This window comes from Bos grunniens, chromosome 26 (assembly GCF_055505025.1).
Source record: "Bos grunniens cultivar Pamir isolate PY7600 chromosome 26, Bosgru_T2T1.0, whole genome shotgun sequence".
Taxonomy (NCBI): Eukaryota; Metazoa; Chordata; class Mammalia; order Artiodactyla; family Bovidae; genus Bos; species Bos grunniens.
Window position 1 is genome coordinate 27,186,647 of NC_141190.1, and position 25,139 is coordinate 27,211,785.

Here is a 25,139-nt window from a genome sequence, read left to right on the forward strand (position 1 = left end):
CAAAAGTTCAGGTGATTTACATCATCTTCTGGCCAGGAGGCCTGTTAACATTTTGAGAAACTTATTTTTCTCTAAAGGTGATTATTCCAAAGTCAGGAGCCACCCTAAGAAATACACGTCCAATTCTTAACTGATTGCTAAGCTAACTGAACGCAGCATTAGTGGCCACATATGGAAAAGAGTCCAGATTTTACATAATTCAGAAAATTCACTAAACAGTGACAAATAACACTGGAAAATGGGAAGAATCTTATTTCTACAGTTGTCACATTATGTTATTTAAAATGTCCATTTTTTAAAAATTGTAAGCCATCTACAGAAATAAGGTCCATAGAGGAAAAACAAAATAGAACAATCGATAGAAACTGAGCTTGCAGAAACCCAGAACTGCATTCACTAAACAACAACTTTAAATCAGGTACATCAAACGTGTTGAAAGCCCTAAATGAAACCATGTCTAAAGAACTAAAGCAAAACATGAAAATGATATCTAACCAAATACAGAATATCTAAAATAGTTAGAAATTCTTTTTAAAAGAACGAAATATGAGTTATGGAGTCAAAATATTAGTTGAATAAGATTAATCTACATGGCCAAACAGTTCAACAAATTCCAAGGAGGAAAACTCAAAGATATATACACACAGACATATCATAATTAAACTGTCAAAGAGAAAGAAATGATCTTCAAAGCAGCAAAAGAGAAGCATCTCCTGGTTTCCAAGGGCTTGTCAACAAGGTTAACAGTGGATTTAGTTTCAGAAATCATGAAGACTAGTGAGGTGATACAAAGTTCAAGAAAACTAAAAATTAAAAGGAAGATTGTTAACCAAGAATTCTATATTAACTATCTTCTAAATATGAAAGTCAAATTAAGATATTCTCAAATAAACTGATCTAAGATGACTTTCCCATAGCAAATCTGCCAAAACAAAATGTATTAGGGAGTTCTTAAGGCTGAAATGAATGAACATTAGATACTAAAACTCACATAAAAAATTAAAGTGCACCATTAAAAATTATTATATAAGTAAATACTAAAAAGCATATTTTTATTATAACAATTTCTTATATTTTATAAAAGATAGCTGCATAAAGCATTAATTATGAATCTGGATTGATACGAACATGCAGTGTAAAGATACATAATTTGTAAGGCAATAACAGCAGAAAGGAGGGAAGAGGGAATGAGGCTATGAAGGAATAAAGTTTTGACATATTATTGTAATTATGTTTTCATTAATAAAAGTAGGTTGATAAAATTGTGATGTTGATTATTAATCCTAGAACCAATAAATTAATTTTTAAAATGACATAGTAAAAGAAATAAAAGAGGAATTAAAATAGTACACAAGACCATACCTCTTTAATATAAAATAAGATATTAACTGAGAAATAGATTAATAAAATATATATGACAAATAGAAAACAAATAACCAATTAAAGATGCAAATCTTACATTATAGGTATTTATTAACATTACACTTAAATGGATTAAATATCAAAATTAAAATTAAAAGTTAAGTAGTAAACAGTTTAAGTGATTTAACTACATACTGATTCAAAGACACAAATAATTTGAAAGGATGAAAAAATATACATACCATGCGATATTAACAAAAATAAACCTGGAATGGGCATACTAATATTAAATAAATAAAGTTAAAGACAAAATTGTTTACCAGAGGCAAAGAACAGCATTTTATGATAAATCTAGCAACCTGTTAAGAAGATATAACAAATATAAATATATAAGCCTCTAAAAATAGAGTCCAAAATACATGAAGCAAAAAAAGGTAGAACTGAAAAAGTGAAAGCAGAGAAATGTGTGATTCAATAATAACGGTAAAAGATTTCAGTACTACAATACAATTATGTATTGAAAAATAATACTGAAGACTTGAATAATATGCCAATTAGACCTGATGGATATTTATAGAATAGTACCACTCAAAAGCAGTAGAATACAGATTATTCCCCTGTGTACACACAGCATTTTCCAGGACAGAGTAGATGCTGTCTATAAAGTAAGTCTCAATGTATTTCTTTTCTTTGCTTTTTTGGCTGTGCCATGCAGCTTGTGGGATATCTCAGTACCCCAACCAGGGAGTGAAGACAAGCCACGGTATTGAAAGTACCAAACACCAACCAGTAGACGACCAGGAAATAGCAATACACCTAAAGGATATGAGATCATACAAAGTATGTTCTCTGACAATGGAATGAAATAAAATGAATAACAAAAAGAAATTTGGAGTATATACAAAAAATATGGAAATTAAACAATACACTCATAAATAATAGTTAAAAACTGTCACCATGAAATTAGCAAATATTTGAGATGAAAGAAAATAAAACACAAAATACTAAAACTTATACATGCAGCAAAAGCAGTTTTCAAGGAAAGGGAACTAGCTAAAGAGGAACAGATTAGCTCCAAAGCAAACAGAAGTAGGAATTAATGAAGGGAAATAAATAATAGAAAGATGGGGTTGCTAAGAGTTGGACAGGACTGAGCAGCTTCACTTTCATGAACTGGAGAAGGAAATGGCAACCCACTCCAGTGTTCTTCCCTGGAGAATCCCAGGGACGGGGGAGCCTGGTAGGCTGCCATCTATGGGGTCACACAGAGTTGGACATGACTGAAGCGACTTAGCAGCAGCAGCAGCGGAGGAAAAAGCAAAACAAATAATTTTTATTGTTATCAACATAATTGAAAAATTCTTTGGATAGACTATACATGACAAAAAGACTCAAATTATTAAAACTGGGAATAAAAAGGAGATAGTACTCATCTTAGAGAAACAAAAAGATTTTATGGAATTACTATAAACAATTGCTATAAACATGTCAATAAATAACAAGATAAAATGAATAACTTTCTAGAAATATACAAAACTAAATCTGATTTTTTGAAATCAAAATTCTAGCTAGACATAAAAAAGGATTGAGTTTGTAATTTAAATATATATAAATATATATATATTTATTTATTCTCAAAGGAAAAGTACAGTACCAGAGAGCTAAACTGGTGAATTCTATCATGCATTTTAAAATGAATTAACACAATTCTTTGCAAACTCTGTTAAAAATTAGACAAGGAGAAAATACTTCCCAGATCATTCTATAATGCCGGTACTATCTTTATAACAATACTAGGCAAAGCATTAAAAGGCAAGCAAAACCAGAGAACTAAAGATCAATATTGCTCATAAATACTGCCACACAATCCTCAACAAAACAGAAGATGATAATTCCAGAAGCATATGAAAAACATTATGCCCTACAACCATGCGAGATTTATGCAGGAATCCCAAGTTGATTCAACATATGAATATCAATATAATATATATAGAATAGGAAAAAGCCTATATATTTAATAAACACAAAAAGTAATCTCAATAGATACAGAAAAATCATTTGACAAAGTCCAACACACTTTCATGAGAAAAATCAACAATCTAAGAATAGAGCTTCCTCAAAATGATAAAGTTAGCTATAAAAGCATACAGTAACTTTTTATGAAATTAAAAGACGCTTGCTCCTTGGAAGAAGGCTGTGACAAACCTAGACAGCGTATTAAAAGGTAGAGACATTACTTTGCCAATTAAGGTCCATAGAGTCAAAGCTATGGTTTTTCCAGTAATCATGTATGGATGTGAGAGCTCGACCATAAAGAAGGCTGAGCACTGAAGAACTGATACTTTCAAATTGTAGTGCTGGAGAAAACTCCTGAGAGTCCCTTGGACAGCAAGGAGATAAAACCAGTCAATTCTTAAGGAAATCAACCTTGGAATAGTCATTGGAAGGACTGATGCTGAAGCTCCAATACTTTGGCCACCTGATGCAAAGAGCTGACTCATTGGAAAAGATCCTGATGCTGGGAAAGACTGAGGGCAAGAGGAGAAGCAGGTGAGGGAGACAGAATTAAGATGGTTGGATGGCATCACTAGCTCAATGGACATGAGTTTGGGCAAACTCCAGGAGATAGTGAAGGACAGGGAAGCCTGGTCTGCTGAAGCTCATGGAGTCACAAAGAGTTGGACATGACTGAGAAACTGAACAACTCTATCCTAAATGGTGATAGACTGAAATGCCTCCCTCTGTGATCAGAAACATGCCATATGCATCCATTCTGATCACTTCTGTTCAGAACTGCATTGCAGAACAGGAAATTATGGGAAGGAAAAAAGGAAAGAAAGGTATGCATTTTGGAAATAAAAATGGAAAATTATCTCTGTTTAAAAATGATCTGAACTTGTACACAAAAAATATCAAACAATCCACAAAATAAACTATTCAGTTCAGTTCAGTCACTCAGTCGTGTCCGACCCCTTGCGACCCCATGAATCTCAGCACGCCAGGCCTCCCTGTCCATCACCAACTCCCAGAGTTCACCCAGACTCACGTCCATCAAGTCAGTGATGCCATCCAGCCATCTCATCCTCTGTCGTCCCCTTCTCCTCCTGCCCCCAATCCGTCCCAGCATCAGAGTCTTTTCCAATGAGTCAACTCTTCGCATGAGGTGGCCAAAGTACTGGAGTTTAATATAAATAAATTTATAAATAAATATATAAAAATAAATTTATAAATAAATATTTATAAATAAATATATAAAAATAAATTTATAAATAAATATATATAAATAAATTTATAAATAAATATATTTTTTATTATTTAATAATAAATAAACTATTAGAGCTGATAAATGAGTTTAGCAAGTTGACAGATAAAAGATCTACACACAAAATTCAACTGCATTTCTACACACTAGCAGTAAACAATCTGAAAATAAAATTAAGAAAGCACTTGCAATTAAAATAGTATCAGCAGTAATAAAACACTTAGGAATAACTTTATCAATTTAGTTGTGCAAGAGAAGAGAAGTGTAAGACTTATACACTGAAAAGTACAAAACATTGTTGAAAGAAAGGAACAAAAGCCTAGATAAACAGAAATATCCTGTATCCATGAACTGGAAAACTTGATCTTACAAAAATGATGTGAGCCCCAGCATACTAAGTCACTTCAGTCATATCCGACTGTGTGGCCCTATGGACTGCAGCCCGCCAGGCTCCTCTATCAATGGGATTCTCAAGCCCACTGGAGTGGATTGCCATGCCCTCCTCCAGGGGCTCTTCCCAACCCAGGGATTGAAACCACGACTTTTATGTCTCCTGCATTGGCAGGAGGCATCTTAACCACTAGAACCACCTGGGAAACCCACAAAAAGGACAATACTCCCCAAACTGTTTATCAAAAATCTCATCTGCTGTTTTCCTAGAAACTGACTCAGTTCAGTTCAGTCACTCAGTTGTGTCCAACTCTTTGTGACCCCATGACTCACAGCACGCTAGGCCTCCCTGTCCATCACCAACTCCCAGAATTTACTCAAACTCATGTCCATTGAGTTGGTGATGCCATCCAGCCATCTCATCCTCTGTCATCCCCTTCTCCTCCTGCCCCAATCCTTCCCAGCATCAGAGTCTTTTCCAATGAGTCAACTCTTCGCATGAGGTGACCAAAGTATTGGAATTTCAGCTTTAGCATCAGTCCCTTCACTGAACACCCAGGACTGATCTCCTTTAGGATAGACTGGTTGGACCTCCTTGCAGTCCAAGGGACTCTCAAGAGTCTTCTCCAACACCACAGTTCAAAACCGTCTATTCTTTTTTTTTTTTTTCTTTTTAAATTAATTTTATTTTATTTTTAAACTTTACATAATTGTATTAGTTTTGCCAAATATCAAAATGAATCCACCATAGGTAAAACCGTCTATTCTTCAGTGCTCAGCTTTCTTCACAGTCCAACTCTCACATCCATACATGACCACTGGAAAAACCATAGCCTTGACTAGACGGACCTTTGTTGACAAAGTAATGTCTCTGCTTTTTAATACGCAATTGAGCCTAAAAGTCATTTAGAAGTGTACAGGGCCCAGAATAGACAAAAGTTTTTATTATAAAGAACAAAGTTGGAGAACTCTCTTCCTAATTTTAAGTTACATAAAGCTATAGTAATTTATATAGCATCAGCCTAAGGAGAGATGTATAGGGCAATAGTATAAAATTAGGAGTTTAGCTAGATGGATAGATACATAAATAGCTAGATACATAGTTGAATAGATATACACATACCTGTTATCTCACACATCCATTGATCGTATAGAGATCTATATCAATATCTATCTATATGCTAGTAATGAGTAGCACTGTAAATTTCTTATTTCAAAAAAAGGTTATTACTTTTGAAACACAGATTTAGGCTATGACTGAGGAACAATGGTCACCTCATGGAAGTATATCGAATTTCAGTATTAGTTATTTTATGTAAAAGAAAAATAGCCTTGCAAAAGGATATACTTTGCACTTTGTAAAAATCAGCAAAAATGCTGGACCAACTAGAATTACTTGTGAAATTCCATTTTCTCAGTCGTATTATCATCTGACAGTTTTAAATATGTTTTATTAACTTCTCTGCAGTTATATCACAGATTACTAAAAATGACTATATCACATTTTTAAGAGTGGAAAAACAAAAATTATGGTAGGACAGAGACAGTAACAGTTATGTCTTCCCAAATTTTGGGTTATCTATATCTATATGCAATAATGCAGACCTTTTTCTTTATCAATGTACCTAATTCTACATCATGTGGGCTACGACCTTCCTTCTAGACACTGATTGGAAATGTACTGTATCATTGTCCTACGTTAAAGATTGAGTCACCTGCCTTGAGCTGTAACAACTGAATAGCTACTAACAAGGTAAATAAATTTATCAAGCCCTAGAAGCTCCACTTCTGTTTAAAAAAATAAATAAATCCTTCATTACTTCCCAAAAGTGATCCTTGGGTAATGCCAAACAGGAATTAATACTTTCATTGATGAGAAATTAAGATTCTTCTTTTCCCTATGATGAAAATTTATAAAAATAGTGAAAAAAATTACATAATGCCAATGCATTATAGTAAGAACACATTAAAAACATGAAAGAAAAACTGTTTTCTACCAAAAGTTTGGTGTCTGGTAGAAATGAGGGGACGGAGAAGGCAATAGCACCCAACTCCAGTACTCCTGCCTGGAATATCCCATGGAAGGAGCAGTCTGGTAGGCTGCAGTCCATGGGGTTGCTAAGAGTTGGACACGACTGAGTGACTTCACTTTCACTTTTCCCTTTCATGCACTGGAGAAGGAAATGGCAACCCACTCCAGTGTTCTTGCCTGGAGAATCCCAGGGACGGGGGAGCCTGGTGGGCTGCTGTCTCTGGGGTCGCACAGAGTCGGACACGACTGAAGCGACTTAGCAGCAGCAGCAGCAGAAATGAGGGGAAGTCCTCAATTTTAATAATGATCATGGCCAACTCAGAAAATAATGATGCTGCTGTGGAATTAAATTGTCATTTCTTAACTGCATGGTTCAGGTAAGTAAATGACAACTAGGATAATTTATTAGTTTAAAATCCTCCAGGAGAGTCACTTTGTTAGTCTTTGATTGTATGAACCAGTGAACCAGTGAAGTTGCTCAGTCGTGTCTGACTCTTTGAGACCCCATGGACTGTAGCCTACTAAGCTCCTCCATCCATGGAATTTTCCAGGCAAGAGTACTGGAGTGGATTGTCATTTCCTTCTCCAGGGGATCTTCCCAACCCAGGGATCGAACCCAGGTCTCCCACATTATAGGCAGACACTTTACTGTCTGAGCCACCAGGGAAGCTTAACTGTTGCATAAGTTACTACAAATGCAGTGGCTTCAAAGAAAACACATTACCTCTTTTTCACAGTTTATGAAAATTAGGAATCTGAACATGGTTTAGCTTAGTCCTCTGTTTGGGGTCTCACAAGGCTACAAACAACAGGTTCGATGGGCTGCATTCTCATCTGAAGGCTTGATTATTGAATAATCAGCTTCAAGCTTATTTAGGTTGTCAGAAAATCTATTTCCTTAGACTCATGGGTCTAAGGTTTTTGCTAATTGTCAGCTAGAAGCCACTCTCAAGTCCTAGAGGCCACTCATGATTCCTAAAGGCACCCTGAAGTTCTTTGCTGCATGGGCTTTTCCAACAATGCCATTTACTTCACAAAATCCATGGTTCAATACGCTAAAATGAAATCTCACATAACAATGCAAAATGGGGGTAACATTCCATCATCTTTTCCATAGGCTACTAGTGAGAAGAAAGACAGAGACTCTGCCTACTTTCATGGGGACGGGTCACATAAGGATGTGAACACAAGAGGGTAGGGATGGTTGGATGTGACACTAGGGTCTGTCCACCACAATTCTCTTTGACTACTTTCAAATCCAAAAATTCATTCCAAATCCCTAAAAGCTTAGAAATCTATATAATAAAGGAGATATAAAAGAAACCTCAAAATAAGGGAGATATTTTCTGGGACACATTTTGTGCTTCAAAAACTAATATGTATTGTTCGTTCAGGAATATCACTGTAATAACAATGAATTAATTGGTGTCAACATGCTGGAACTAATTTCCTCACCAGTATTCCATTGGTCATATTTGTGACCCTCATATCAAAAGCCCCTGCAACGGGAATACAAATGGAAAATCACCCCCCTCCCAGATAGAGGCCAATTTGAAAAAAGCAACCGCAAGTTTCATTGTCATCTCCCATAGGTGGAGGTTGTATGCATCCTTATGCTTTTGTATTCTGGGAATAGCATTCTTTTGCTTCTAAAACCGGTTGGCTCAGCTGCTGGAGCCTTGAGGACCTAATTAATCCAAGGCCAAGATAGAACATTCTCTCTCATTATTTTTTTTTTCAACTGCAATTATTTGAGGCTGAAAACATACGCCTCTGTGATATACTAGGGATGAGTGGATCCATGCCTGTCAATTGTATATATCTGAAAGGAGGCAAAGGTCCAGAAATCCCCGACTTAAAAGTAGATATAATACTATATACTTTATTCTTTTTCATTTTGAAAGATGAAATTATGCATTACACTCGTGTCTCAAATTGATGGCAGAATGATTTAAAGGCAAATATTTGTTGCAGCTTTTGACCCAGCACTGAAACACTTCTGAAGCCAAATCTCAATTCTGGCAAAGTGATAAATTCCTAGGAAAGAAAGCAGGAAGATACCAAGTGGAAAGATGGCATTTGTAGATTGAGGGGGCAAGACATGTTTGGTTGCCAGGAAACAGGCAACATGACCCACAGGTATTTGTTTCCTGTTTTGATTCTCAAATCTACTTTTTGTGCTGACCTATTTGAAACACAACCAAAAATTTAGTTTTTACTACTACAGAGTTAGTTATCTTGAAAATATAAAGCATTTTTAAAATATTTTTTCATCTTCTTTGCTCATTATGAAGATAAATAAGGATGCTGCTGTAAAAATCTCACTATCCACTCCCTCCCCACACTGCCTGTCCCACCTCCACCATGCAGCCTTCAGAGGTAAACTCAATCTATTAGGCATTTTCATCGAGTACAAATTCTTAAAAACCAACTGGGAGAAAAATTACGCCAGCTAAAAAGAATCTGATGGTTTGAGTGGGAGGTGGAATGGGATAAGAGAAGAGAAAGAAAAAACATGGAAAATGACTTAAATAAGAGGGCAGAATGGCACACTTCAAGTGGTTTTAATGAATGGAATTTTAAAAGGATGTCCATTCAGCAGTTCCCAATTCTGGCTGCACATTAGAGCCACCTAAGGCGTCTCTGAAAATGCTAATACTAGGGCCTAATATAATTACCCTGACATCTCTAGAGGTGGGACCCCTACATGGGCTTAATTTGAAAGCATTCCAGGTGAATGTAATGTGCAGCTATGGTGGAAAACCTCTGCCTAAAGCCAGAAAATATCAATTTTATATGAACACAAATGCCTCCCTCAGTGCTAATCTTCTTGGGCCATACTTGTGAATTCTGGGACACATCCATAAATTGAAATCAAACCCTCCGGGGTGGTGGCTTGAGTATTTTACATTCTCAGAGTGATGATGATGCAACTCTCTTGACTGATCTATGATTCACTGGCTTTTAGAAACAACTGCTGTAGGCTGATGATCTTGCTTCTTTTTTCTTGTTAACCAAGAAACCATTTGGGGTTTAAGATGCAACATAGTGTCTTGAGGGGAAAATTTATATTGTTTACTAGACCCACAAACATTTATATCACATCTACTCTGAGCTTCCATATACAAAGACACAGACAGTGACTGCAGCCGTGAAATTAAGACACTGTTCCTTGGATAAAAAGCTATGATAAACCTAGATAGTATATTAAAAGGCAGAGGCATCACTTGGCTGACAAAGGTCCATATAGGCAAAACTATCATTTTCCCAGGAGTCATGTATGGATGTGAGAGCTAGACTATAAAGAAGGCTGAGCGCTGAACAATTGATGCTTTTGAACTGTGGTCCTGGAGAAGACTCTTGAGTGTCCCTTGGACAGCAAGGAGATCAACTCAGTCAGTCCTAAAGGAAATCAACCCTGAACACTCACTGGAAGGACTGATGCTGAAGCTCTAATACTTTGGCCACCTGATGCAAAGAGCCAGCTCATTGGAAAAGACCCTGATGCTGGGCAAGATTGAGGGCAGGAGGAGAAGGAGGCAGCAGATACACATACACATACACACACACACACACATAAATAAATATATTTAAGCATAGATGAATAAGAGAGAAAGTTAAAAGAACCCAACAAAATTGATGTCTGTTTTTCAAAAACTAATTTAAGGCTCATAAAACAAAAGCTTGTTTTACATTTATGTTCATGAACTTTTTCAATGGATTATGAGTCAGTTGCAATAGATGTTTAAGGTAAAAATGTTTTTAATGAAATGTTTCAAAACTAGTTAAATGAAACACTTCCAGAGACTAACCTTCCCTTTGACCTCAGAAATCATCCTAAACATGAGTATTATACTTCTTTCTAGATACCTAAAACCATTTAGGACATGAACTTCCACAACACGACAGTTAAGAAAGAAACTCAGACCACATTTGCACCACACTGCCTGAAATCCATGGCAGTGTCTTTTCAGGTTCTCTGAATTCTTCCTTTATTTTCTTTCATATATATGTTTCCTAAGCTTTAAAAAACATTTTTTTCCTTCTAAATCATGTAAAATATACATAGAAGTAAAAAGGATCGTGTAATAACCTCCCAAAATCCATCACATACTTTTAACAACAATTAACAAACACATGGTCAATCTTATTTTATGCAAACTTCCTATATCTTTCATCCTCTTTCCAAATTGGGTTATCATCATTTCTTCTGTGAAGACTTCTGTATAAAATTCTTAAAAGTGGAATTTGATTTTTACTAATAAAATTCAAAATAACTCTGAAATATCAAATATCTAGTCACTATTTAAATTTCTTCTTTTTTTTTTTGTATAGTGAAAGTGAAATCGCTCAGTCATGTCCAACTCTTTGCAACCCCATGAACTATAAAGTCCATAGAATTCTCCAGGCCACAATACTGGAGTGGGTAGCTGTTCCCTTCTCCAGAGGATCTTCCAACCCAGGGATCAAACCTAGGTCTCCCACATTGCAGGCAGATTCTCTACCAGTTGAGTCACAAGGGAAGCCCTTCTGTATAGTAAGTTTCTTTAAATTACAATCTAAAGAAATACCACCATTTCAATATAAATACTTTGACTTCCTTTTAAAATTTTTTAGTAAACTTTATTTTGAATAGTTTTAGATTTATAGGAAATTTGAGAAAATAGTACAAATATTCACATATGTCACACCCATTTCCTCTATTAACATTCTGCATTTCTATGGTGGCGCGAGTGGAAAAGAACACATCTGCAAATGCAGCAAACATAAGAGACGATGGTTTGAACCCTGGGTTGGGCAGATCCCCTGGAGCAGGGCATGGCAACCCATTTCAGTATTCTTGACTGGAGATCCCCTTGGACAGAGGAGCCTGGAAGGCTTCAGTCCGCAGGGTCGCAAAGTGTAGGACATGACTGAAGTGTCTTAGCACGCATGCATTACTATCATCAGATCAGTCGCTCAGTCGTGTCCGACTCTTTGCGACCCCATGAATCGCAGCACGCCAGGCCTCCCTGTCCATCACCAACTCCCGGAGTTCACTGAGACTCACGTCCTTTGAGTCAGTGATGCCATCCAGCCATCTCATCCTCTGTCGTCCCCTTTTCCTTCTGCCCCCAATCTCTCCCAGCATCAGAGTCTTTTCCAATAAGTCAACTCTTCTCATGAGGTGGCCAAAGTACTGGAGTTTCAGCTTTAGCATCATTCCTTCCAAAGAAATCCCGGGGCTGATCTCCTTCAGAATGGACTGGTTGGATCTCCTTGCAGTCCAAGGGACTCTCAAGAGTCTTCTCCAACACCACAGTTCAAAAGCATCAATTCTTTGGCGCTCAGCCTTCTTCACAGTCCAACTCTCACATCCATACATGACCACAGGAAAAAGCATAGCCTTGACTAGACAAACCTTTGTTGGTAAAGTAATGTCTCTGCTTTTGAATATGCTATCTAGGTTGGTCATAACTTTCCTTCCAAGGAGTAAGCGTCTTTTAATTTCATGGCTGCAGTCACCATCTGCAGTGATTTTGGAGCCCAGAAAAATAAAGTCTGACACTCTTTCCACTGTTTCCCCATCTATTTCCCATGAAGTGATGGGACCAGATGCCATGATCTTCGTTCACTATAATTAATAAAGCAATACTGATATATTGGGCTTCCCTGTAGCTCAGACAGTAAAGAATCTGCCTGCAATGCAGGAGATCCAGGTTCGATGACTGGGTTTGGGAAGATTCCCGGGAGAAGGGAATGGGAATCCACTCCAGTATTCTTGCCTGGAGAATCCCATGGACAGAGGAGCCTGTCCATGGGGTTGCAAAGAGTTGGACACGACTGAGTGACTAACCATACAATAGAGTCCATACTTTACTTAGATTTCCTTAGATTTTTCCTAATGTCTTTTTCTGTCCCAGGACCCCAGGTAAAATACCTCATTACATTAGTCATCATGTCTCCTTTGACTCTTCTTGGCTGTGACAGGTCTTCCTTTTCCTTGTTATCGATGACCTTGACAGTTTTGAAGATTACTAGCCAAGCATTTTGTAGAATGTCCCTCTCCTTGACTTTGTCAGATAGTTTCTCAAGATTAAATTGAATTATGAATTTGGGGAGAAGACCACAGAGATAAGGCGCCATTTTCATCCATCATACCCAAAGCATGTACTATCTCCAAAGCCTGCCAATGTTAATGTTGATCTTGATCACCTTGCTGAAGTACTTTCTCCAATATGGGGTTATTCTCTTCTTGCCATCTAGCTTTTTCCATACTGTACTCTTTGAAAGGGAAGCACTTATATGCTGTCCATACTTAAGGACTGGGCAATTATTCTTTGCCTTCTTGAGGGCAGAATATTCACATAACTATTTGGAATCCTTTTGCATGGAGCAGTTTTCATTTCTCCTCTATTTATATATGGTTTTAGTTGTTTTTATCAGTATGAACTCATAAATATCTATTTTATCTTTTGGGTTATAAAACAACATATTTTGTTTTGTGCTTATAATTCAATATAACTTTTTCTTGCTCAAAGTTTTCTAGGTATAGCCCTTGGAGTCGCCTCTTCAATAGCCTTCTGTGTTTCTGTAACATGCCATTGATTTATTTTTAAGTACTTACTTTCAGGCAAAATAAATCTCTAGCCTTATCATGTATATTTCATACTGCAGTCAACCAATTTTCTAAGGATCTTGGCTCCATTTATTGGAGAATCATATTAGAAACCAAAATGTGGGTACTAGATGTGCTCATTGTTACTGGGGTATCATTTTCTAAGCATTCTCAGCTAACACAGCAAAGAAAGCATAGTTGTGTATATTACTCATGTACATTCACATATCTATTTATATTTCTATGTAACCATTTTTATGTATATTAAGTTAAATATAAGTTAACATTGATGTCTCCAACTCCAAGTTCAATGAGATTTGACAAATGCATACTTTCATGTACCCACATATGGTATCATACAAAACAAATGCTGCTGCTAAGTCACTTCAGTCGTGTCCGACTCTGTGAGACCCCGTAGACGGCAGCCCACCAGGCTTCCCCGTCCCTGGGATTCTCCAGGCAAAAACACAGGAGTGGGTTTCCATTTCCTTCTCCAATGCATGAAAGTGAAAGTGAAGTCACTCAGTCGTGTCCGACTCTAGCGACCCCATGAACTGCAGCCCACCAGGCTCCTCCGTCCATGGGATTTTCCAGGCAAAAGTACTAGAGTGGGGTGCCACTTCCTTCTCCAAACAAATAAACCAACCTAAAAAGTCCTCAGTGTTTTGCCTGTTCAATCTTCCTTTCTCCTTCCAAATTCCTGACAACCACTGATTTTTTTAAACTGTATTTACAGTTTTACCTTTACCAGGATGTCAGATAATTATAATCATATGTTATATAACTTTAGACTGCCCGTTTTCATTTAGAAATATGTACCTAATATTTATCCATGTCACATCTTCATGACTTAACAGCTCATTAATTTTTATCACTGAAAACTTCACTGTATGGATATACCACAGTTTGTTTACACATTCAATTACTGAAAGACATTTTAATTAAATTTAGTTTTTTGCAATTATAAAATAAAGCTGTTATTAACATTGCATGCTGTTTTAAGTACATAGGTATTTTCAAATGAGTTGGGTAAACACCCATTAGCACAATAGCTGCATCATATAGTAAGACTTTAGTTTTGTAAGAAAATGACAAGCTGTCTTCCAAATTGAAGTAACATTTTGAATTCCACCAGTAATTAATGAAGAGTTTCTGTTGCTTCACATTCTAAACAGAAATAAGTATTTTCCGTCTTGTCTTTTAATCACTGTTTCTCTTCCTGATTTTTATTTCCTTGCAAATAATATGTCACAGAAACTGGATTTTTGTTCTCTGCTATTTTATGGATTTTTAAAAATTTGTATCCCCATGTTCCTTCATTTCCTATATTGCTTGGAACCAAATGTTAAATCTAGAATCATGATCAGATTCAAATTTGATTTTTTTGGCAAGAACATTTCATAGGTTGTTAAGTATGTTACCTATTACATTTCAATCAGTGACATAATTTTTGGTTGACTTTCTTTTTGTGACTTTAAGCCTGACAAGTAGGCCTAGGTATAATCAATCTGAAACATCATTTATAATGGTACCTATAGGTTATCTTCTGATGAATTAATTAGCATCCGCTGCTTTGATCCATTATTAACAGCCATCTCCCATTTTTAATCAGTGCCCCAATGGAAATTACTGGATTTGTATTTTCACACCTGTTCTTAAGGATTTCTCTAGCTTCTCTTGCTATTACAAAGTGAATGCTTTGCTCACAAGTATTACTTTTAATGGAAAATACCAAATATTTGTTTTAAAACTATGGCTTTCATTAGAATCAGATCTGACTCCACAGTGGAACTTTTTATGCTTCAATATCCTGTGATAATTCAATACCTTCCACCAACTTTACCTGCTCTGTACTCTTTAAAAAATTGTGACATTTTATGTTCTTACTTTATCTCTCTGACCACATTTATGCCTGGCAGAACTCTCTATAAACTCTGTCTCAAGTCATAAATCAGGACCCGGAGCTCTTTAATCATTCTCCTCTTTTCTAAACTGTCTTTGATTTATTCATTTGGCATCTTTCAATCAATGTGCTATCCAAAACCCAAAGCCATATTTGCAAAGGGACAATTACAATTGACATCTACCACAAAAGATCATTTTACAGATTAACGGAAATAATCTACATATAGCTCTTATCACAAATACTTAAAAATTCCTTGCTCTTAACTCAAATTTTGTGTCCTATTACAAGGAAACTTCTTTTGTACATATAAAAGTATGTCTTCTCAGAAGGTTGATTAATGCTGTATTGCATTTTTATGGTGGAAAATTTGAAAAAGTCAGCACTCACAAAAAATAAAGATCATTAGTAATCCTAACACACAATAATAATAATGATCATAATTTTAAGTTGCCTCCTGTACTTTTATGCATACTGTTTATATAGCTAAGCACGTGCTATATAGAAAACTTTGCATTTTGATTTTTAATTAATTTATCATATCATTTTATATCTTTTAAAATACATAGTAAATATTACACAATGCTATTCTATCATTTATGCAATGCTTTTAACAAAATTTTCTCAATCTCAGTTTTTCAGGTCTATTTGAGCAAACTCTGGGAGATAGCAAAGGACAGAGGAGCCTGGTGTGCTGCAGTCCATGGGGCTGCCAAGAGTCGGAGACAACTTAGTAACTGAAGAACAACAATGACGCTATTACACCTTCTCTCTTATCCGAATCCTTAATATCATACCAGTATATATCATATCCTTTCAAACTTAAACACCTCTTTCCCCTTTATTGTATCAAACCATCCCTAGGGAAACTCTCTTAAGAATCGAACACCCTAAAACAAGAAAATATCCTTTAAAAATATCTATTTTCAAAAATGAAGGAAACAGAAAACCTCTTAGACTACAGCATTCAGAGCTGAATTGAAGCCCAAGTTCCAATAATTTGTCTCACTTTTAGTTGCTAGATCACTTTATTTTCAAATTCTATCACTTTCCTACTTTACATTTAAAAGAAAGAAAAATGGCCATTGAGTTCTAGTCTTATTGGCATGCATTAATGTGTTACATTTTTCACTCTCCTAAACTGATAAAAGTTTCTACCAACAAAATTATCTCTTTGAGATCTCAAATGACTTAATAAATTCAGCTTCATTTTAGACTCAAATGAATCAAAATATCCTACTTGCTCCCAAACTAGATACTTTGCTGTTGATTTTCTACTGTTTGAGACCTTAAGTAGCTTTCAACCCACAAGGCACTACTCATTTTCTGGAAAATTTGAACTGATGTAAAATTCACTAGAGACTATCACATATAATAAAATAAAAACATATTACCATCACTTCCTTTCCATAGTCTATTAATTTGGTAATCCTATCAAAAGCTATTACATCCCATCTGTCAATTTTTTCTTTATAAACCAATTCTATTTATTGTTCATGATTTTGTTACCTTTGAGAGGTTTTTTACAGGTTCTTCTTTTAATAGTTGTCCCATTATTGAGGGATATAAGTTACATTCACTGAGCCATAATTACCATGATAGTGGTTATTTCTATCCTAGAAAACTGATACAATGTCGACATTCAATTCTGTCATTTCCCAGTTCTCAGTAAATTTTCACAAATAACCATCAGCAGTGGTTCAGTAAGTTTTCCAACAAAATCCATTAACACCTCAGATGACAGATCATTCAGACCGTACATGCTTATTTTACCCAAGTGTACTCTTACCTGTTTTTAATCAACAGCTATTTTTGAAAGTATTATGTTACATTGAAATCCTATAGTGAAAATAATGATTTTGTATAACGTAATTTCTTTGCGTGAAATAAAATAGCCATATTCGCTCTGTACAATAAGAATGGCAATATTCTGAGGAGATACACATAGGAGTTCATAACACAGTGTGAAGTCTGTATTTACAGAGCATCTCTTTCCTACTCTGAATATTCCAACTTGTACCATCCCCCCTTGGTTCTATGGAAGATACACCGTTCCTGTCCTGTGACTTCTCTTATAGCTTCTGAATATGAAAATGAAACACCTAAATATAAATAACCAAATATGTAATCCACATTTTGTTGTTGTTTTTCAGTCACTAAGTTGTGTCCACCTCTTTGCAACCCCATGGACAGCAGCATGCCAGGCTTCACTATCCTTCACTGTCTCCGGAGTTTGCTCAAACTCATGTCCATTGAGTTGGTGATGCTATCCAACCATCTCATCCTCTTTTGCTCTCTTTCTTTCCTGCCCTCAATCTTTCCTAGCATCAGGGTCTTTTTTCGGTAATTCAGTTCTTTAGATCAGGTGGCCAAAGTATTGGAGCTTCAGCATCAGTCCTTCCAAAAAATATTCAGGGTTAATTTCTTTTAGTATTGACTGGTTTGATGCACATTAAATGGGTTGAATAGTGATTCCCCAAAAAGTTATGCCCATGTCCTAACCTCCAAAATCTATAAATATAATTTTGTTTGGAAAAATATCTTTGTAGATATTATTAAGTTAAGAATCCTGGGATGATTGAGGTGTTCTTATAAAAGAAAGGCAGAAGGAAAATTGAGAAACAGGGATATACTGAGGACAAGGTCACGTGCAGACGGAGGCAGAAGTTACATTACATCAGATCAGTTCAGATCAGTCACTCAGTCATGTCCGACTCTTTGCGACCCCATGAATCACAGCATGCCAGGCCTCCCTATCCATCACCAACTCCCGGAGTTCACCCAGACTCACGTCCATCAAGTCAGTGATGCCATCCAGCCATCTCATCCTCTGTCGTCCCCTTCTCCTCCTGCCCCCAATCCCTCCCAGCATCAGAGTCTTTTCCAATGAGTCAACTCTTCGCATGAGGTGGCCAAAGTGCTGGAGTTTCAGCCTTAGCATCATTCCTTCCAAAGAAATCCCAGGGCTGATCTCCTTCAGAATGGACTGGTTGGATCTCCTTGCAGTCCAAGGGACTCTCAAGAGTCTTCTCCAACACCACAGTTCAAAAGCATCAATTCTTTGGCGCTCAGCCTTCTTCACGGTCCAACTCTCATATCCACACATGACCACAGGATAAACCATAGCCTTGACTAGATGGACCTTTGTTGGCATTGCTACAACACAAAAACACCAAAGATTACTGGCCACCAACATAGGATACAGACATTGAATGGATACTGCGTTAGAAAGAACTGATCCTTCTAATACGTTGATCCTGTACTCAAAAACTTTGAGTTAAAGTTCTGTTGCTTTTAACCCCTCCAGTTTGTGGTAAATTCTTTACAGCAGCCATAGGAGACTAAAGCAGATTCTTTGAGGGGAAATGGTAAACTTGCGGTCAATAATACCTAAATACACAAATTCTCTTTTTTATCCATTTATGTCCAAGTAAAATAAAAGTATAAAATTATCTTTTAACTGGGATCTTTACAAATGTGGCATTGTTTGTGATGATAGGTTTTATTTTCTAATTTTTTTCAGAGTCACAGTCTTATATCTATATTCCAGTAGATTCATGTAGGAGGTGAGTTGGAAAGATGGCTCTTTCCCTAAAATAGTCTAATGTTATCGGTGCTCAGAGTCAGTTACTTTAACCTTTGGAAAGTTTGAAGGATATATGAGTTTATTTTTTCCCCTCACCAGATATTGGTATAATTCTGATCCCTAGCCCATAGACTTTAATAGGATTTGATTACAAATGAAGAAAACAGTTGTAAAACTTAAAAAGTGAGTTGATGCTGGGGAAGGCCTCAGTTGAATGTAATTGCCCCAGGAAGAGATTAAAATATTAATAGGTCACAAGTTGCATGTGTTTCACTGCAAAGTAATAAAGTAACTCATCCAAAACTATTCTTCTAGGTCTTCACAACATGGGGGATACAATCCCTTCTAAGCTGTGTCCTTGATATATCATAGTTCATTTGTAGCAACCTGTCAGGGAAAGTCATCTAACTGGCTTCAAAGTCAAGGCATTTCCACTGGGCAAATTTTCCTAGTCCTCCTTATGAGTGAGGAATCTTGGAAACAATGTTAAATAAACCAGAAATTATAATAGTCAATGATGACAAAGTCAAAGGCCAAGATATAGAATGGAAGAGATTAAAAGGGAACTGGCAGAGCTAAATGAGAGAACAAGTAATATATTTTAAATGATTTGTGATGAAGAGCTAATTGTAATGAACAAAATGTAATACCACCAATCATAAATAAGTGAAGGGAACAGAAGTAATTACAGATACCCTGTAAAAATTGCTGTCATAAATTTACAAAGTTATTAATGGTACTGACGCCTATCGCCATAAACCAAATACATTAAAAGACATAGAAAAACAACATAGTATAAGGAAATAATTGGAATTAGGTTCAGGAAAGTAACAAAAAGCCTAAAGTCTTTATAGTGAAAGTGAAAGTGAAATCGCTCAGTTGTGTCGGACTCAGCGACCCCATAGACTACAGCCCACCAGGCCCTCCGTCCATGGGATTTTCCAGGCAACAGTACTGCAGTGGGGTGCCTTTATACTTTAAGTTAAATAAAAGCCTCTATTATATATAAATATATATTAGTTTGTCAATCCAGGCCTGGTGAGTGACTTTGTTTGAAAAAGTTTTCAGGGACCTATATTTCCTCTGATGTTCTACTCCACTATCATAAAAGAATAACTTTAATTCTCACAATCCAAGAGGGGATTCCAGAAACCAAAGGGATATTTCAACTGTAGAATGAAAAACCTGAGGAAAACAGGTCAGCCATATCTGACATGGAACATACATTGTTTCCAAGTGCACATGAAACATTCACTAACATAGACCATATTCTGGGCCATAAAATAAACTGTGCAAGTCTGAAAAACTTGAACCCACAAAAAATATCTTTTCTGACTATAATGAAATTCATTAAAAAATCACCAAAAAATAAAGGAAAAGTGAAAATATTTGAAAATTAAGCAACATACATCTCAAAAAACCTTAGGTCAATGAGAAAAATTAAGGAATAAAATTAGAAAATATTTTATCTGAATGGGAAAGCACAACATATAAAATGTTGTGGGATGCTGCTAAAGCAATGCACGGGAGAAATTTATGTCAATAAAGTAAAGAGTTGAGGGAAATGGGGAGATTAAGCCAAGGCAGGCAAAGTTTCAGTTACACAAGATGAAGGAGCTCTAGGATACTAGTGTCCAGCATGCTGACTATGGTTAATAACGAATTGTAAAACTGAAATTTGACAAAAGAGTAAGTTTTAAGTGTTCAACACACACAAAATGCAACTATTTGAGGTTATGAGTATATTAACTAGGTTAATTATGATGATTATTTCACAATGTATACATATATTGAAGTATTAGATTATACAACTTAAATATATAAAATTTCTTTTTGCTGACTATATACCAATGAAGCTAGGGGAACAAAAAACTGTTTTGAAAGAAAAGTCTAAGATTCCACATTAAGAAATAAGGAAAACAAGAAAACAAAAACAAAATAAACCCAAAGCAAGCAGAAGAAAATAAACAATAAATAGTAGAAACTACTGAAATTGAAAATTGAAAAATAGAGATCCTTGAAGGGATCAATAAAATTGGTAAATCTCAAACAAGACAGACCCAGGGAAAATATCAAAACTAATTTTATAAGGTTTGAAAGTGTGGCTATTGCTACAAATCTTGTAATTATTAAAACCATAATGAGGGAATACTACAATAACTCTCTATACATAGTTGCCAATTTGGATCCAATGCCTTGAAAAAATCACAAATTGCCCTAACTCAAACAAGATAAATTAGATAACTGAAGAAAACTTAAATTACTAAATATACTGAATTCAGAGTTAGAATCTTTCTGAAATAGAAATATTCAGGCCCCGATTGTTTCACTGGTGAAGTCTACCATTCACTAAAGAAGAAATTACATCTATTCTATGTAAAGTCTTCCAGAAATCTGAAACAAGGAACCATTCCCTACTCATACAAAGAGGCTATAATTAATGATTTAAAAACAGACAAAACAGTATAGGAAAACTACAGGATAATGTATTTAATAAAAATATATGCCAAGTCCTTAATCAAACTTTTAAGTGAATCAAATTTAGCAACATATAAGAATAGTAATACATATCAACTAAAAAGGTTTTACCAAAAATGCAAGATTTGTTCAACATCTGAAAAAAAAATTCCATGTAATTCATCTTATTAATGATCTAAAAGAGAAAAACCACATGACTCTCAACTGATTTATAAAAAGCACTTAACAAAATTCAGTATCTGTTTGTGATAAAATTTTTCATCAAACTATAAATAAAATTCCTAAGAAAATGATAAAGGACATCTATGCAACAATTAAACCTACTGCTAATATACTTGATTCTTACTGATTTTTTAAAAATTATTATTATCAGCAACAAGGCAAGAACATCTCCTCTCACTATTCCTAACCAACTCTATATTAGAAATTCTATTAATGGCTTAATAAGTTAAGAAAAATAAAGCTATGCCTAATATTGTATCAATATTGTATTCTTTAAAGTAAATTAACAAAAAGTTCAGTTCAGTTCAGTCCAGTCACTCAGTCATGTCCAACTCTTTGCAAACTCATGAACTGCAGCACACCAGGCCTCCCTGTCCATCACCAACTGCCGGAGTCCACCCAAACCCATGTCCGTTGAGTCAGTGATGCTATCCAACCATCTCATTCTCTGTCGTCCCCTTCTCCTCCTGTCCTCAATCTTTCCCAGCATCAGAGTCTTTTCAAATGACTCAGTTCTTCCCATCAGGTGGCCAAAGTATTGGAGTTTCAGGTTCAACATCAGTTCTTCCAATGAACACCCAGGACTGATCTCCTTTAGGATGGACTGGTTGGATCTCCTTGCAGTTCAAGGGACTCTCAAAAGTCTTCTCCAACACCACAGTTCAAAAGCATCAATTCTTTGGTGCTCAGCCTTCTTAATAGTCCAACTCTCACATCCATACATGACCACTGGAAAAACCATAGCTTTGACTAGATGGACCTTTGTTTACAAAGTAATATCTCTGCTTTCCAATATGCTGTCTAGGTTGGTCATAACTTTCCTTCCAAAGAGTAAGCGTCTTTTAATTTCATGGCTGCAATCACCATCTGCAGTGATTTTGGAGCCCAGAAAAATAAAGTCAGCCACTGTTTCCACTGTTTCCCCATCTATTTGCCATGAACTGATGGGACGGGATGCCATGATCTTAGTTTTCTGAATGTTGAGCTTTAAGCCAACTTTTTCACTCTCTTTCACTTTCATCAAGGGGCTCTTTAGCTCTTCTTCACTTTCTGCCATAAAGGTGGTGTCATCTGCATATCTGAGGTTATTGATATTTCTCCCGGCAATCTTGATTCCAGCTTGTGCTTCTTCCAGCCCGGCATTTCTCATGATGTACTCTGCATATAAGTTAAACAAGCAGGGTGACAATATACAGCCTTGATGGACTCCCTTTCCTATTTGCAACCAGTCTGTTGTTCCAAGTCCAGTTCTAACTGTTGCTTCCTGACCTGCATATAGGTTTCTCAAGAGGCAGGTCAGGTGGTCTGGTATTCCCATCTCTTTCAGAATTTTCCACAGTTTCCTGTGATCCACACAGTCAAAGGCTTTGGCATAGTCAATAAAGCAGAAAGAGATGTTTTTCTGGAACTCTCTTGCTTTTTTGATGATCCAGTGGATGTTGGTCATCTGATCTCTGGTTCCTCTGCCTTTTCTAAAACCAGTACAAATTGGAAAGGAAGAATTGTGTCCCTATTTACAAATGACAGTTTTGCCTACCTAGAAAAATCCCAATAAATCTACCCAAAAGAAATTTTTTTATTAAGTGAGATTATCAAGGTCAAAAGTTACAAAGTCAACATACAAAATCAATCACATCTCTACATAATATCAATGCATGATTGTATATTTATATTTAATAAATAATACCAGTTCAAAAATTAATAGCTTTACAATAAAATATTTTGTTATAAATCTGGGATAATATGTACAATTTTAATCTAAAATCTACAAAACTCTGATAAAATAAGTCAAAGAAGATCAAAATAAAAGCATATACCGTGTTCACAGATTTGAAGATTCAACATAGTTAAAATCTTTAAATACTAGTTCTAGATATCTTATACTGTTTATCACGTTCTCCTTTCTGCTTTCAGTTCAATCTCGAGTCCTCATCCAAAGAAGGCAAGAGAAAACATAGTCAGCTGGAGTGAAATATTCTGAAACTGCATGTGACCACTGACAAATGTAAAATGGTTGCCCTTGGTTGGGGAAGGTCAAGTTAAGAGCTTTGAAAGCATTTGTGAAACAAGAAAATCAATAGTTTTGTGTATTTAATGTCTCCTCTGCAAGCAAAGTCACAGAAGAAAAACAATGCCACTTTGTGTGTAGTGTTCCACAGAAGATAAATCCTTTCAAATGATCTGAGTTGGAGGTATACATTATCTGAGAATTGGCAATTTAGTGCAAGCTGATAAATCATTTCACTTGACCGAAAAACATGTAGAGAAGATGTGATGAAATGGCACCCAATGTACATTCTCTTGACATGCATATTTTACATAGATAACTGATGGCTTTTTTCACTCCTTCTCTGAAACATAAATTTAATGTACTATTTCAGATATGGGAAGCAATTTTTTTTTATTCACAATTCAACCACGTTGAAAATATTAAATGTCAACAAGTTTTGTTGTTTTATTTGTTAACAGTAACGTGTTTTTGGTCTTCCCAGGTGGGGCTAGTGGTAAAGAACTCACCTGCCTATGAAGGAGATTAAAGAGACAAGTGTTTGATCCTTGGGTTAGGAAGACCCCCAGGAGGAGGGCATAGCAACCCACTCCAGTATTGTTGCCTGGTGAATCCCATGGACAGAGAAGCCTGGTAGGCTACAGTCCATAGGCTCACAAAGAGTTGGATATGGCTGAATAAACTTAGCACTCAATGCATTTCTAATGTGGTCATTTTACATCCAAGTAAACTGTCCATGCACATCCATTCCAAGACTTAATTTAACATGCAAGTATAGATATAAATTATTTATGCAAATAAATATAATTTACAAATCTTATGTACAAATCCCAATGTAACTTACATTTATATTTCAACCCTCACTGCTGTAACTCAGGGCCTACATGCTCTTTTCTTACCCTAATACTAGCCCCTTAAGGCATATTTCTAATCTATTTTTCCCAGCTCCACGGCATTTATATACAATGCCAATGCCAAGCTGTTTTTTTTTTAATTTTTTTCCTTCATGAAACACTGTTCTCTAAATTGTCTTCTTTCTTAAAAATTAATTAATGATTCTCTATTTTTTTAATCCATCAACATTGACACCTAACTTTTAAATATCTCTGTAATCTGACCCGTGTCTATCCTATACATCATCAGATCAGATCAGATCAGTCGCTCAGTCGTGTCCAACTCTTTGCGACCCCATGAATCGCAGCCTGCCAGGCCTCCCTGTCCAACACATATACCCTAAATCCAGCCACACTATTATTTCCTGAACATATCTGGCACATTTTCATAAATTACTACTTTAT

At 35.9% G+C, this 25,139-nt stretch overlaps 2 long non-coding RNA genes across 10 annotated transcripts in view; both read right to left on the bottom strand.

Moving 5' to 3' along the window:
* Positions 1-25,139, bottom strand: part of LOC147344293 (uncharacterized) — a 416,497-nt gene that overhangs the window by 359,532 nt on the left and 31,826 nt on the right. The gene's annotated exons all lie outside the window — the stretch shown is intronic.
* LOC147344294 (uncharacterized) overlaps positions 15,628-25,139 on the bottom strand; it is a 41,035-nt gene continuing 31,523 nt past the window's right edge. Inside the window, exon 2 of the long non-coding RNA XR_015155386.1 lies at positions 15,628-18,703. This is a non-coding gene — a long non-coding RNA (uncharacterized LOC147344294). The remainder of the gene's footprint in view (positions 18,704-25,139) is intronic.